Consider the following 16,411-nt stretch of genomic DNA (forward strand, 5'->3'; position numbering starts at 1 on the left):
CTGAACTCTAGGGTACAGATGTGGGGACCTGCATGAATCCACCATGACCCTTAGTAAATTGTTCCCTTAATTAATTAGTTTCAACTGCTAAAAATGTACACCTTATTTCCAGTCTGAATTTCTCTAGCTTTAGCTTCCAGCCATCTGCTCGTGTTAGACCTTTTGCTGCTAGACTGAAGAGCCCGTTATCAAATATTCATTCCCCAGGTAGGTGCTTATAGACTGTGATCAAGTCTCCCCATAACCGTTAAGTTAAATAGGTTGAGCTCCTTGAGTCTGTCCCTATAAGGCAGAACTTCTATATCTGACTCCGACTGCATGACATGGTCTCCCCATGGTCTCTGACCCCTTCTGGAGGAGTTTGTCTCAAGACAGACTCCCTTTGACTAACCTGTTTTTAGCTACAGACTGACAGGACATAGTTTTCTGTATATTTACATAATTCTTCCCCTATTTTCTATATCTCAGAAGGGTTACGATTATAAGTGCGCTAGGCTTTTCATGACATTTTGGGGAGATCTCTGTACTCCTGGGCCCTCTGCCAGTTGGCATCCAGAGGTCCTTGCCTCACAATAACACCTTTGTGTCAGCCCTTTTATATATAGTTTTAGTTAGTTAGTTAGCTGAGCTCTTGTGGTCACCAGCAGAGAACAGGAGGTCCTGAGGGGCACCAATGCCCAAGCCCTCTACAATAGCAGGGGACTGATTTGGTCAGAGATGATCCCAGTAGGTGACTTGCCCCCGCATGCTACAGAGGAAGGTGACCCACTCAGGTCCCCTGCCAATCTGACTTGAGGGGAAAATTCCTTCCCCATGTCAAACATGATGATCCATTGGACCCGGAGTGTGCCAGCCTTACCCACTGGCCCAGCACCTGGACAGAGGTTTCTCAGTCCCACCTCACAGTCCTAGTCCACCCCATTCTATCTCCAGCTGTGGATGATTCCTGATGCTTCAAAGGAAGGTGAAAAAAATTCCAGAATACAGGGAGCCAATGGGGCAACAGGGTAACTCTTCCTGCCTGACCCCTGCAGGGGACGCCCTGAAGCATGAGATTGGATTCTAATAATTGTCCTCATACAGCGCTGCAAGTGTTAGGACCATTTTGAGTTGCAGTGATTTAGATTCTTATATTCCCTTCCCCCAGTTCATCCAGCAGGTAAAGGCCCCATGTCCCATTCCCACCTCCCTGTGCCACCAACCCCCATACCCTGGGGCCGGATCAGAACCAGTACCCCCTAGAGGGGAAACGACTTGTGACACATTCACCAACCCTCTCACAAACTGGAGAGTCTTCAGCCCCAAGTGGTTAAGTCCTGCTCTGCCCATGGGAAATGCACAAAGTGCTGTAGACATTGCAGGGCTGGTTTTGCTCTTTTCTAAGGTCCCATCTATCTCGGTATGGCCCAGGGACTCGCTCCCTTCCCCAAAGGGGGCTGACATCAGTACCAAGGACATCTACCAGGTGGGAATGTCAGCTGGAGCTGTGGGGGTGGGGTAGCTCAGGACTCGGATAGCAGGGTCTGCGAGTCGGGATTGAGGGGCACCGACAGAGCTGCGGGGGATTGGAGCCCAGGCTGGAATAGCAGGGGCCTGTGGGTCGGGATTTTCAGTCTCTGAAAATAATCCAGTTTGGGATTTTCAACTTCAAATTGACATCTCCCATGGTCAAATAAGAAATCACTTCCCACCCACTCTACCCAGTGCTCCTATCCAGGTTGGTCACGGTGGTAAAACCATGCTGGACAATCAGACTAGGAAGATAGGGACTGCCAGATGGCAAGATTTAACTTAAACCCCTTCAAACTCCCATGTGGATGTACTTATATTGATATAAAGCTGGCCCTGTGGAGTTAGCCAGTCCTCATACTATAAACCACGTTTCAGTTCACATCAGGGTGTCCACACAAAGAGGTGTACCAGTTTAAGTAAATAGGGGGTTTTAAATCGGTGTCACTAAATCAATGCAAGTCAGTGTATAGATCAGCAGTGCATGGGCGCTGCACAGACCCTGACCAAGATCAGGGCCCTAGGGCTCAGCCAGAGATTTTGCCAGGAGCCCAGCCTCCCTGTCTGGGGCACAGTTTGGCAGTGGGGTCCCAAAGGAGCCTGTGGAACAAAGGAGCCTCTGGGAGAGCCCTGGCCACACTTGGGGAGGCTGCAGGGTTCCCTACAGCTGCTTGGGCCCAGCAGGATCGGGGTGGAGACCCTCACTGCTGTCCCAGCTCCCCCTGCCGGGTGAGGACCCCGCTTCCCACTCACCAGCCTGAGACCCGGGGGGCAGGAGATAGGCCATGGGGAGCAGGACCAAGATCAAGAACTGCCTCATCAGAGCCATCCAGGGATGGGCACGGAGCCTCTGGGTTATAGGGACCAGGCAGGGCAAGGGGGGGGTAGGGCCTGGGAACCACAGAAGCACGTGCCCTGCTGCCCAGGAACCCCCACCCTGGATGGGCCAGCAGCCAACATGCCCCCAGGGGAATCCTCAGGGCACAGCCACCCCCACGTTGGAGTGGGTTCCTCCCAGCACTGGAGTCAACCCAGCCTGGCGGGGGACATGGCTAATGCTTCTCTCCCACCCCACAACTAACAGTGTCAGAAATGCCCCTGTACTATTCTGCACCTTCTCCAGACCCATAGATTTCAAGGCCGGGAGGGAACATTGTGACCTTCCAGCTTGAGCCCTGAACACGGCAAAGCACAGAACCCACCCAGCAACTGGCCTCCAGCCCCACACTGCAGCTGGAGCTAGGGGTGTCTAGGGCGACGGAAAGTCTCCACGGGATGGAGTCTCCACCACAGCTTCCGGTCAATTGGTCCTCTGGCTCCGTGTTTAAAGTTTGCCCCTTAGCCCCAGCTGGACCTTTGCTGACTGCAGCTCCCAGCCGTCGGGTCTTGTCCTGCCTTGGCCAGTGAGGTTGAAGAGCCCCCTGCTCTCAGAAACCCCCTCCCCATGGAGGTTCCTACAGATGGGAGTTGAGTCCCCTCTTTGACTATGTAATGGTGCCTCCAGGGGTGAAAGTAAGTCTAGGGACTTACCGGTACGGGGCTGGGCTGGGGCCGGCTCTGGCCCCTGGAAGGGGCAGGGCCTCGCGTGGAAGGGGTGGGGCTGAGGGAGGTCAGAGCCAGCCCCGGCCCCCCTGTACTGGCAAGTGCCTATTTCCCCCTCCCCGGGGTAACAGTGGCAGCTGGGGGCTCTGGCAGCGGTTTAAAGGGCCCTGGGTGGTAACGGCGGCCGAAGCCCTGGGCCCTTTCAATCGTCCCCGGAGCTCCCCCCCGCTTCCCCAGGACTCCGGCCGCCACGACCGCCCCGGGCCCCTTCAATCGTCCCCGGAGCCCCGCTGCCGCTTCCCCAGGACTCCAGCCCCCACCACCGCCCCGGGCCCCTTCAATCGTCCCCGGAGCCCCGCCGCCGCTTCCCCAGGACTCTGGCCGCCACGACCGCCCCGGGCCCCTTCAATCGTCCCCGGAGCCCCGCTGCTGCTTCCCCAGGACTCAGGCCCCCACTACCGCCCCGGGCCCCTTCAATCATCCCCGGATCCCCGCCGCCGCTTCCCCAGGACTCCGGCCGCCACGACCGCCCCGGGACCTTTCAATCGTCCCCGGAGCCCCGCCGCCGCTTCCCCAGGACTCCGGCCGCCACCACTGTCCCGGGCCCCTTCAATCGTCCCCGGAGCCCCGCCACCGCTTCCCCAGGACTCCTGCCGCCACCACCGCCCCGGGCCCCTTCAATCGTCCCCGGAGCCCCGCCCCGCTTCCCCAGGACTCCGGCCGCCACCACCGCCCCAGGCCCTTTCAATCATCCCCGGAGTCCCGCCGCCTCTTCCCCAGGTCTCCGGCCGCCACCACCGCCCCGGGCCCTTTCAATCGTCCCCGGAGCCCCGCCGCCGCTTCCCCAGGACTCCGGCCGCCACCACCGCCCCGGGCCCCTTCAATCGTCCCCGGAGCCCCGCCGCCGCTTCCCCAGGACTCCGGCCGCCACGACCGCCCCGGGCCCCTTCAATCGTCCCCAGAGCCCCGCTGCTGCTTCCCCAGGACTCAGGCCCCCACTACCGCCCCGGGCCCCTTCAATCATCCCCAGATCCCCGCCACCGCTTCCCCAGGACTCCGGCCGCCACCACCGCCCCGGGACCTTTCAATCATCCCCGGAGCCCCGCCACCGCTTCCCCAGGACTCCGGCCGCCACCACCGCCCCGGGACCCTTCAATCGTCCCCGGAGCCCCGCCACCACTTCCCCAGGACTCCAGCCCCCACCACCGCCCCGGGCCCTTTCAATCGTCCCCGGAGCCCCGCCCCGCTTCCCCAGGACTCCGGCCGCCACCACCGCCCCGGGCCCCTTCAATCGTCCCCGGAGCTCCGCCACCGCTTTCCCAGGACTCCGGCCCCCACGACCGCCCCGGGCCCCTTCAATCGTCCCCGGAGCCCCGCCGCCGCTTCCCCAGGACTCCGGCCGCCACCACCGCCCCGGGCCCCTTCAATCGTCCCCGGAGCTCCGCCACCGCTTCCCCAGGACTCCGGCCCCCACGACCGCCCCGGGCCCCTTCAATCGTCCCCGGAGCCCCGCCACCGCTTCCCCAGGACTCCGGCCCCCACGACCGCCCCGGGCCCTTTCAATCATCCCCGGAGTCCCGCCGCCTCTTCCCCAGGTCTCCGGCCGCCACCACCGCCCCGGGCCCTTTCAATCGTCCCCGGAGCCCCGCCGCCGCTTCCCCAGGACTCCGGCCCCCAACACCGCCCCGGGCCCTTTCAATCGTCCCCGGAGCCCCGCCACCGCTTCCCCAGGACTCCGGCCGCCACCACCGCCCCGGGCCCTTTCAATCGTCCCCGGAGCCCACCGGAGCCCTGGGGAAGTGGCGATTTAAAGGGCCCAGGGCTTGGCCACCGCTACCACCCAGGGTCCTTTAAATCGTCACCCCAGCCCCGCTGCCGCTACGCCAGGGCTCTGGCAGCGATTTAAAGGGCCGTGGGCTCCAGCTGCTGCTGGGAGCCACAGGCCCTTTAAATTGCGCCTGTGGAAGCCGATCCACCCCGCTATGGTGCACCGGCTCTTGCCAGTATGCTGCACCAGGGCATACTAGCTTACTGTCACCTCTGGTTGCCTCCCTCTCGGGCCCAGAGGAAGGCCACTCTGTCTCTTCACAGCCGATAGCGAGCACCCAGTTCCTGGCTCTCTGGGCAGGGCAAAGCAGTGAGCTCAGAGCCTTCTGACTTCAGCAGACAGCAGCCAACAGTCTAGGGCCAGGCCTTCAGGCCCCAGCTGAGTGGTCATCAGTCCCAGCTGTGGGGTTGGCGGAGAAGTGGGTATGGGGACCTGGCCCTACTCTACTCCACTGCAGGATCCCAACCCAGGGGCTTGTTCGTGGCAGGTGGTCCCGCCACGGGGTCAGCCGGGAAACTGAAATCTGCTGCTTGCTTCCCAGCAACATAACCTGACCAAAGTCTGATTCCCGTGGGCCGCTTCCTGCCGCCTGTTTTGCACGGCTCCGTTGGAAGCGAGCTCCCAGTCAGCCAATGGTGGCTCCAGCAATTCCTCGTGGCTCCCAGCCGCCTCCAGAGGCAGGGCGCTGTGCAGCTCGGCATCGGGTCCGGGATCCTGCAGAGGGCTTGAGACGTCCACCTCCTTCCTTAGCCCAGCACCACCTGAGCTGGTGGGCCTCTCTATACTTCCTGTCCTGCCCCCTCTGCTTCCCACGTGGATGATGGGGGTTGCTTGACTCCACCCACCAGGGCAGAGCGGTCCCTTGCTCTCAGGCTCAGAGGGAGGTGTGACAAGGTCCACAGGGTGCAGCCTGGACTGTGGGACCTCTGAGCCCTCCAAACCCACCAGCCTGGGCTGCCTCTCACCCTGTGATGCTGATGTCAGGCTACAAGCCTCTGGCAGGCCCTGCACTTACACAGCCATCCACAGGCAGGGACACGCCCAACCGAGGTGGCTGGTGACCACATGGTAATTCAAACGGAAGGAATTTGGTCGAGGACTGTGGAACCTCCCAAATGGCTAGCAACAGGGGTGGGATAAGCGAATACCCCTGGCGAAGTTCCCCTGGGGTGAACTTCCATAGCGTGTCTTTGAGGGTCCGGTTGAACCACTCTACCAGCCTGTCAGGCTCGGGGTGTGTCATAATTATACAGCTAAAGGTAGCCTAGAATTCCTCCTTACCTGTAAGGGGTTAAGAAGCTCAAATAGCCTGGTTGGCACCTGACCAAAAAGACCAATGGGGAAAGAAGATTCTTTCATACCTGGGGGGGGGGCGGGGGGCTTCTTTTTTGTGTGTTCTCTTGGGAAGCAGAGAAGCATCAGGTCAGAAAACTCTTTCTCCTATAAACCATCCTAAAAGTCTCTCATATTACAAAAATTGTAAGTAAAAGCCAGGCAAGGCGTGTTAGATTATCTTTTGTTCTGCTTGTGAATTTTTCCTTTGCTGGAGGGAGGTTTATTCCTGTTTTTTGTAACTTTGAAACTAAGCCTAGAGGACGTTCTGCTGTGTGTTTGAATCTTTTGTTACCCTGTAAAGTTATTTTCCATCCTGATTTTACAGAGGTGATTTTTTTACCTTTTTTTTAAAATAAAATCCTTCTTTTAAGAACCTGACTGATTTCTCTATTGTCCTAAAACACAGGGGTTTGGGTCTGTGATCACTTTGTAACCAATTAGTTAGGATATTAGTCTCAAGCCTCCCCTGGAAAGGGGGTGTAAGGGCTTGAGGGGATATTTTGGGGAAATAGGAACTCCAAGTGGTCCTTTCCCTGATTCTTTGTTAAATCACTTGGTGGTGGCAGCATACCCCCCAAGGGCAAAGAATTTTTGCCTTTGGGAAGTTTTAACCTAAGCTGGTAGGAATAAGCTTAGGGGGTCTTTCACGTGGGTCCCCACATCTGTACCCTAGAATTCAGAGTGGGGAGAGAACCCTGACAGGGTGGTAAATAGATGTCTGCAACTTCTTCATCTGTAAGATATCACAGACCTGTTGGAGCAGCCTTGAGGTAAAATTTGCACCATGATCCATTAGTATTTCCCTGGGGAGGCCCACCTGGGGAAAGACTTTAATTTGTTTCCCAGCAATGGTTCAGGCTGTGATATTTCAGAGGGATTGCTTCCAGGAACCAGGTGGCATAATCAAGGATGATGAGGATATATTTGGACCCCATGGTACTCTTTGTGAGAGACCCCATGAGATCCATAGCGACCCTCCTGAATGGGACCCTGATCACCAGCAATGAGATGAGGAGGGCTTTTGGCACTTCCCTCAGTGCCGTGAGTTAACTCTTAGGGCACGAGTTGCTATAGTCCTTTATGTCCCAGTGTATCCCCAGCCAGGAGAACCGTGTCAAGACCTGGACCAAGGTCTTTTCGTGCGCTAGATGTGCCATCACAGGGGTATCATAGGGAAATTTTAGGCCTGGGTGTCGGTGGCACCGCAATATGACCAACTGGGTCTGAGTGTCTTGGGTCTGGGGGTCATGGTCGATGCGATAGAAGCGGTCACCTGTCAATTCAAAAAGAGAGTACTGGGTCACCCACTGGGGTTCTGTCACTTCCTTGTTGACACAGGCCAACTGCTTGTACACCCAGCTAAGTGTGGTGTCTTCCTGCTGAGCCTGGCTGAAGTCAGTTCCCAAAGCTGGGGCCCCTTCACAAGCCAGTGACGTGGGGGTGACCCCTTCATCAGGGAAGTTGCAGTCAGTCACGTGGGTTGGCAGGTTATTCAGGTCAGAGGCTTTATGCAGCTTTTCCACTCTGTAGAGGGGATCTCCCTTGAAGACCACCCTCCAGCAGGGAGGGTCCCAACGTTTGCAGCACTCAGGACTTCTGTGAACTCCCCCCAGTCCCGCCCTAGGATGACGAGGTATGCCAACCTTGGTGCCAAGCCCAGCGACATGGCCTGGATCACCCCATTCATCATCATAGTGACCCGGGTGCTGGAATAGGGCTTCACTTCCTCGTGAATGCACAGGGGCCGAATAACCCCAGGGGTCAGGTCAGAAGTGACGAACCCTTGATGGACAAGACTCTGCCCACAGCCAGAGTTGACAAGGGTGGCAACCTGTAGCCCGCCCATGTCCACGGGAATTGTCACCTTACCGTTGGGTTGTTTTGGGGCATGAGATTCCCCAATCCAGACCTCTCAAAGCTGCAGTCCATCATGGGACAGTCATGTTGCAGGTGTCTGAAACAGCCACAGGTGAAACAGGGACCAAGTTCCGAGCGTGCAGGCCAATTTTCAGAGTGCGCTGGCTGCCCGGGTTTGGGGACATCCCAACTAGGTCAAGGCCTCCAAATGCTCCTCAAAATGCTGGTGCTGCATGACAAGGGTTGACAATATCTCGCCCTTTGGGCTGTCTCAGGCCAGGAGATGTTCTTTTGACTGCGAGTCTTCTCTTCCTATGGGAGGGTCATCCCCGGTGTTGCAGTCCTGGTTCTAGACCTGAGAGGGGTCTCTGTGGCCAAAATATCCTCCATAAGGGAAACTGCCACACTCATCATTGCCAGGCAGCGGCAGAGGATCCAGGCCCTGCCCCGGGGTGGGAGAACGTGGGTAAATTGTTCGAGTGCCACTTGCTCTGGAACCACTCAGGCGGCAGACGTCTCCTTGGCTGGGCGCCAGGTGGGTAGGTCCTTCCCCAGAATCACTGTCAAAAGGTTTGGGGCATGATGTTGAGCACAGCAAGAGTCATCACTTTCACCTGCCCGTAGTGTTGGATCCCCTCGACCTGGAGCCCACAGTACACCGCTTGGGCTGGCCACATCAGATAGGGGGCCAGGAGGGTGGCCCACTGCTCAAGCTCCCCGTTGGCCAACAGTAGCTCCAGCAATTCCTTGCGGCTCCCAGCCGTCTCCCGTGGCAGGGCATTGTGCAGCTCGGTGCCTGGTCCGGGATCCTGCAGAGGGCTTGAGACGTCCACCTCCTTCCTTAGCCCAGCACCACCTGAGCTGGCGGCCCTCTCTTTATACTTCCTTTCCTGCCCCTTTGCTTCCAGAGCAGGGGTTCGGGGGAGCCTGGCTCTGCCCACCAAGGAATGTGTAATGGTCCCTCTCTCTCAGGCTTGGAGGGAGGCCACTCTGCCTCACTGCAACCTACTCAAACCTCAGGAGATCGATCTCCTTGGAGCTCCCCACACCAGGCAGGGTCTCCAGATTGCAGCTTGTTCTTGTAGCTCTTTCCAATTTGCCAACTTCCTGTTGGAGATGTGGACATCAGAGTGGGACACAGTCTCCAGTCATAGGTCAACCAAGACAATATCCCAAGATGACCCCACCTCCCTGTTCCAACTTGATATCCCCTGGCTTATACACTCAAGGATCGCGTCCGCCTGCCTAGCTCCAGCATGGGGCTGGGAGCTGTTGTATTAATTTAGATGGACTATATGAGCCAAAGTTTTAACATAACTCAGCCACTGTCCAACATTAAACAGTGTTTGTAAGGTCCAGAGTTTGGTGTACAGAGATCTCAGCCTGCTTAGGACCATGGCAAACACACCATTGAACATCCTTTTCACCTTTGATTAAAGATAGAGAAATAAGGAAAACCAGTTAAAGCCTTTGAAATGTAAAGTATTAAGTGAGGCTCTCATTATAACAACATCCCTTGTTCCCTGTCCCTGTAGCTGGAGAGAGATTTCAGAAGGAAAAACCCCTTGTCTGACAGACTCTTAGACAACATCAAAGCTGGTAGTAACTGTCCTTTGGGGGAAAGAGAAGTTAGCTGAGACTGGCTGGAGCTGTTGTTGTTAAAGTCTGATCCCGTTTGATCCCAGGTGGGGTTTGGGATTCAGCTGGAGCTGGGAGGGGTGATGATATGATCTGGGTCCCTCTCTCTGCCTGGTCCAGTCTCAGGACGTCTCTCAGGATAATGAAGATCTAGGGTCCCAGGAGATGGGTGGGGTGGGGTGGCAGCCATGATGGTGAGGCTCACTCCAGTAAGCTCCATTTGTTCTTTCCTTCTTCCTTTTTTGTTCTTTCTTTTCCTGCTTTCCTCCCAAAAGATCTTTTTCTTTAAGGACCCAAAAAGGGCAGTGTTGGGTGGAATGGCCCATCCCCTTATAATGTTGTCCACCAATTAGGCCTAAACTCCAACAGACCAATTTTGGGTCATTAATTTATGGCTTCACATCATCTGTTTTTTAACAAGCATGATTTCAGCAAGGTCCTTGGATTATCTCAAAGTGGCCTTTTTGGTTTAGACTGATCCTGTTTCTCAGTCTGGTTTCCTTGTGCCTTCCCCATCAACATTTGCTACTGTTGGTTATTGCAACATCTTATGAGCTTTCACTCACTTCTCCCAATTCAGCTCCCAATTCGGGTAACTTTGTAGGCCCTGTTAGCGCAATACAACCCCTCTCTTTTATGAACCTGTTCCCCCTAGGATCAGAAATTTGTTCATAAAACCACAATTACAAAAGCCAAAATCTGATTTCAGTTGAAGTATTTAGAGGAAGGTGAGAAAAATACTTGACTATATTTTAAGGGTGGCAAATTCCTTATCCTAAAATTGGGATTTACAAATCTTAACTTGATCCAACATTACAGAAAAATGACAGTTAAACCTTTCAAATGTGAACAAAGTTTACGAACTTACAACTCACTTCCCTTGTAGCTAAAATGAAATGGAAAACTGCGGCTTTTCTATAGTTGTAAGAGATTTAAGAACAAACCAGCTGTTATCCCTGCTTTGGCTGTATGCCCAGAATGGGCAAAGATGGAAAAAGTCCCCCCGCCCCCTCTTTACCATTGACACAATTAAAGTGGGGCATTCACACAGAGGATGGAAGTTGAACCCACTAGTGGGTAAGCTTGCTGACTTGGAGAAAACTGTCTGCCCTGGGCGCATTCTTCCTCAAGCGTGTGGCCGCTGTTCAAAGAGAAGCAACAAGCCGGTGATCTTTTGGAATCGCTTTTGCTGGCATGAACCCGTTGCAACACCCAAAGATGGTAAAACATCCCAGACTTTTTTAGTCTATGGTAGACCCTGCCCACCTGTTTCACCACCACCATTTGTAAAGACAACTCGGCCACTGTGACAACTTGGCCCATCACGGGATCTTGCCTGCATCCCTAGCACTGTTAGACTTGCCGACTTTCTAATTGCACAAAACTGAACACCCTTGCCCCGCCCCTTCCCCAAGGCCCTGCCCCTTCCATGACCCTTCTCTGCGGCCCTGCCCCCACTCACTCCAGCCCCCATGCCTCCATCGCTCACTCTCCCCCAAGCTCACTTACTTTCACTGGGCTGGGGCAGGGGGTTGGGATGCGGGAGGGGGTGAAGGCTCCAGCTGGGGGTACGGGCTCTAGGGTGAGGCCAGAAATGGGGGGTTCAGGGTACAGGAGGGGGCTCTGGGTTGGCGTAGCGGGTTGGCGTGTGGGGGTGGGTGCAAGCTCCAGGAGGGAGTTTGGCTGTGGGAGGGGTCTCAGAGACGGAGCAGGGGGTTGGGGTGCAGGAGGGGGTGTGGGTGCAGGCTCCAGGAGGGAATCTGGGTGTGGGAGGGGGCTCAGGGAAGGGGTAGGGGGTTGGGGTGCAGGAGGGGGTGTGGGTGCAGGCTCCAGGAGGGAGTCTGGGTGTGGGAGGGGGCTCAGAGACGGGGCAGGGGGTTGGGGTGCAGGAGGGGGTGTGGGTGCAGGCTCCAGGAGGGAGTCTGGGTGTGGGAGGGGGCTCAGAGACGGGGCAGGGGGTTGGGGTGCAGGAGGGGGTAGGGGTGCAGGCTCCAGGAGGGAGTCTGGGTGTGGGAGGGGGCTCAGGGATGGGGCAGGGGGTTGGGGTGCAGGAGGAAGTCTGGGTGCAGGCTCCAGGAGGGAGTCTGGGTGTGGGAGGGGGCTCAGGGACGGGGCAGGGGGTTGAGGTGCAGGAGGGGGTGCGAGCTCTGGGAGAGAGTTAAGGTGCAGAAGGGGGTTCTGACCTGGTGCAGGGGGTTCTGAGTGCAGGCTCCCGCCAGGTGGCGCTTACCTCAGGCAGCTCCTGGGTGGCGGCACAGCAGGGCTAAGGCAGGCTCCCTGCCTGCCCTGGCTCCGTGCTCCTCCCAGAAGCGGCCAGCATGTCTGGCCAATGGGAGCTGCGGAGGTGGCGCTCGGGGCAGGGGCAGCACGCAGAGCTTCCCTTATCACACACGTGCCTAGGGTCTGCAGGGACATGCCGGTCGCTTCCGGGAGATGCACGGAGCCAGGGAGCCTGCCTGAGCCCCGCTGTGCCGCCAACTGGACTTTTAACAGCCCGGTCAGCGGTGCTGACCAGAGCTGCCAGGGTCCCTTTTCGACTGGGCATTCCGGTCAAAAACCAGACACTTGGCCACCCCAAGCACGGTGCCATCCGACACGCAGCGAATAACTACAGAAACTATTGGATACTATCACAAAAAGCCAGGTGTTGCAACAGCCCTTGGTTCTGTTGATTTGAGATTCAGCCTGAATTCAGCTGATATTCTCTTAACAAGAGGGGGTTACCCAAGAAGTCATTTCAGTGGAAGTCTGTTTCAGCCACTTAACCTTCAACAATTTAAAACACTTGGTTTTTACAAGTTTTTTTCCCTTAAAAATACCCTGTCATTGAACCGCCAATTCTATTACCAATCGCAGAAACCACCTGTTCTATGTTATTGTGACGTCTTACGAACTTCCACTGACTTTTCACAGTTAAGCTAACAATTGGGGTAAATTTGTAGGCCCTGTTATCACAAAGCATCCCGTGAATAAGCCGAAGGGAGTTGTAAATTGCTGTCGCATGGCTCTTCCATCATCCACCTCTGGTAGTCGTTCTGCAGAGCTGGCTCAATGTGCGAATGTAAGCCAGGCTCTCCAGCCTCCGGGATCTTCTAGCATGGCCGAGCAAGTAGGAGGCACCTCATCCACAGCACGTTCTTGCTCAGAAGCCACCAAGGGACCAGAGGTGGATCCGGCGACCGGCTGTCCCAGGACCACCCGCTTAGGCTGGAGACACATGGATCACCCCTGGCAAAGGGATGCAAGGAGCGGCAGAACCTCCACCCCATGCTCCACCCCAACCCTTCAACCATCCCTGAACCAAACAGCTCCCGGCCTGCCATAAAACCTCCCCCGGTTTCCATTTTCTGTCCCCACCCAGGCAGCCCCTCGATTTGTGGCGCTTTTTGAGGCATGACCCATCAATAAGGCTTCAATTTTGTCATGGAGGTCACAGAAGTCACAGGCTCCATGACTTCCAAAGATCTCCATGACTTCAGCCCCAGTGGCTGGGAGCTGCAGGGTCCCACCACCTCCTGCAGTAACAGGGGGCTATAAGGTACCCCCGCTGCCTGAGGCAGCAGGCCCCCAAGCTCTCAGCCGCCATGGGCAGCAGGGGTACCCGTCAGCTCCCCGGTCACCCCCATGGGGTAGGGAGATCCTAGCAGCCCCTGGCCACCGTCGTGGGGCAGAGGGAACCCCACAGCTCCCTGGCCACCACAGCGGGGCAGGGGGAGCTCCACAGCTCACTGCGGCCGCAGCCGGGCAGGGGAATGCCTGCAGCTCCACACCGCAGTGGCGGCAGGCAGATCCCTGCAGCTGCCCACCGCCACGGGGGAAGGGCAGGGTGATCCCCTCAGCTCCCCTCTGCTGTGGAGAAGCACGGAGACCCCCAGAGCCCTGGGCACCATGAGGGTTCAGGGGGACTCCCGCAACTCCCCACGGCTGGGGAGGGGTCAGGGGGATTCTTCAGCTCCCCTCCGCTGCGGGTGCCAGGAGGACCCTGGAGCTCTGAGCCCCCATGCATGGTGGGGGCCCCAGAGCTCCTAGCCACCCTGCAGCTGCCCAGTTCCTTCCCATTTGATCACGGATATTTTTAGTAAAAGTCACGGGCAATAAAGAAAAATTCACAGAGGTCCGTGACCTGTTCCTGCCTTTTACTAAAAATATCCATGACAAAATCTTAGCCTTACCCATCAATATAAATCTCACTTCACAAAGTTTTTTTATCGGATCCACGTCGTGGCCTCGGTTTTCTCGGGTGCTACCCATGACTTCCTCTGTGCAGCTCTGGAGTCTGCAGATGTGGGGAGAGCCCATGGCATTGTTTTAGCTTTTTGCCAGTCATGGTAGGAAAATAATCATATTTTGTACATTTAAAAACATTTGCAATGTTGTATGGATACAAAACCATTAACAGCCTTTCACTGATAACGGTTTTGCTTTGTTGCTTTTCAGAATACGATGCTTTCGGTGTTAATTCGGGCTGAAAGCCTTGCTCATGTAATGGATCGAATACTTCTGGTGCTCGCTTCTGTTGAAAGGCTTGGTCATGTTCCCGCAGCATCGCTGGCCGGCTCATGAATCTTAAACGTTTCCTGGCATCCCCGCGCAGAGAGGGGGAGGATCTGGGGAAATAAGGGAGCACACTAAGAATGGGGTGACACCCCCCAGAGCCAGGATTTTGGGGAGGGATCTGAGAATGGAGGGAGAGGGTCTGAAATTGGGGTGACTCCTCCCAGAGTGGGGCTAGGGAACCTGGGGTATAGCTGGGGAGCGAAGTAAACATGGGATGATGACCCCTAGGGAGGAGTTGGGGGTGTCAAGGGAGAGGAGGATTTGGAGGACTCAGAAGGGAACCCTCTGAATACAAGCTAAGAGAGCCAGGAGGCTCAGCATTGGGTGATCTTGCCCCCAAAGATGGGCTGCGGGAGCCAGAGATGGGGGCCCCCAATGGTGTGACCCCTAAAACAAGGAGATCTCTGGAGGGGGAGGCTTTCAGTGGGATGACCCCCAAAATGGAAGATCTCGGGGGGGAGGCTCTCAATGAGGTGACCCCAGAACAGCAAGACCTCTGGGGTGCAGCCAGGGGTTCAAAGGGGTCCAGCCCCCCTGGCCCAGACCCTCAGGATGGGACATCCCTCAGGGACATGGGCAGGTTGGGGCAGCCGTTCTCCAGGGTTTGTTTTGGCGCAGCTGCTGGCCCTCTGGCAGCAGGACGACCCGCTCAGCCCCAAGGACAACCTGCACCGCCCAAACGTCGAAGGTGGTGGGTAAGGCAGCAGAGACCCCACTGAGCACCTCACAGATGCCCTCCTCGCTTCCAGCCTTGGCCCCATGTCCCATTCCCCACACCCCTGAGCCAGCCAGTCCCCTGCCCTGGGGCCAGCTGGGAGCCAGTGCCCCCTGGAGGGCCAAGGCCCCGGGCCCCATCATTTAAAATTCCCACATAGCCTGATTTGCTGGACCAGCCTCATTGTTTCATGTTGGTTCCTCATGGAAATCTTGTTCCCATGGGCCACATACTGCTTGGAATGCAATAACACACCTGATGCAGCAGCCTCTGCTTGCTTGTGGGGGTAAGAAGTCTGGATTGGCCTGTGACCACCCTGCCTGGAGCCCTCAGTGCTGGAAAGGGGAGGAGATACTGCCCCATCCCAGCCCCCATCACACGGGCGCAGCAGGGATTGAGACCTTTCTGCTCTAACCCACTGGACCCTCCTCCCCTCCTAGAGCTGGGGTAGAACCCAGGAGTCCTGGCTCCCAGCCTCCCTGCTCTAAGCACTAGCCCAGGGGTGGCCAATCTGGGGCTCCGGAGCCACGTGCGGCTCTTCAGAAGTTAACCTGCGGCTCCTTGTCTAGGCACCGACGCCAGGGCTGGAGCTACAGGAGCCAACTTCCCAACGTGTCGGGGGGGGGCTCACTGCTCTGCCACAGGCCCCGCCCCCAGTCCACCCCTTCCCGCCCCCTCCCCTGAGCCTGGCGTGCCGTTGCTCCTCCCCCTCGCCCCAGAGCCTCCTGCACGCCAGGAAACAGCTGATCGGGAGGTGCGGGGAGGGTGGGGGAGGTGCTGATCGGCAGAGCTGCCGGTGCTGGGGAGCTGATGGGGGGCTGCTGATGTATTACTGTGGCTCTTTGACAATGTACATTGGTAAATTCTGGCTCCTTCTTAGGCTCAGGTTGGCCACCCCGGCACTAGACCCTGCTCCCCTCCCAGATCTGGGATAGAACCCAGGAGTCCTGGCTCCCAGCCCCCCTCCTCTAACCTACTAGACCGAATTCCCCTCCCAGATCTGGGATAGAACCCAGGAGTCCTGGCTCCCAGCCCCCCTCCTCTAACCTACTAGACCGAATTCCCCTCCCAGATCTGGGATAGAACCCAGGAGTCCTGGCTCCCAGCCACCATTGTTTAGGGCACTCCAACAACTTGGCTGGGATACTTCTCAATCTCCTTTCACTCTCAGCTACACAGAGGAATCTCACAGAGTTCAGAGGGATCTTGGTTTGACCCAGCAGCGCAGACCAGCATCCTGGACATAAGGAAAAGCCATTGACAATCAAGAGAAAAATGTTGTCCCGTACTGAGAAGAAAACACAGGAATCCTGGCTCCCAGCCTCCCCTGCTCTAACCACTAGACACCACTTCCCTCCCCAAGCTGGGATAGAACCCAGGAGCCCTGTACAGTTGATATTTTCAACGTTAATTTTCCTGTTTCATTTCGA

Source organism: Lepidochelys kempii, chromosome 13 (genome assembly GCF_965140285.1).
Source record: "Lepidochelys kempii isolate rLepKem1 chromosome 13, rLepKem1.hap1, whole genome shotgun sequence".
Taxonomy (NCBI): Eukaryota; Metazoa; Chordata; order Testudines; family Cheloniidae; genus Lepidochelys; species Lepidochelys kempii.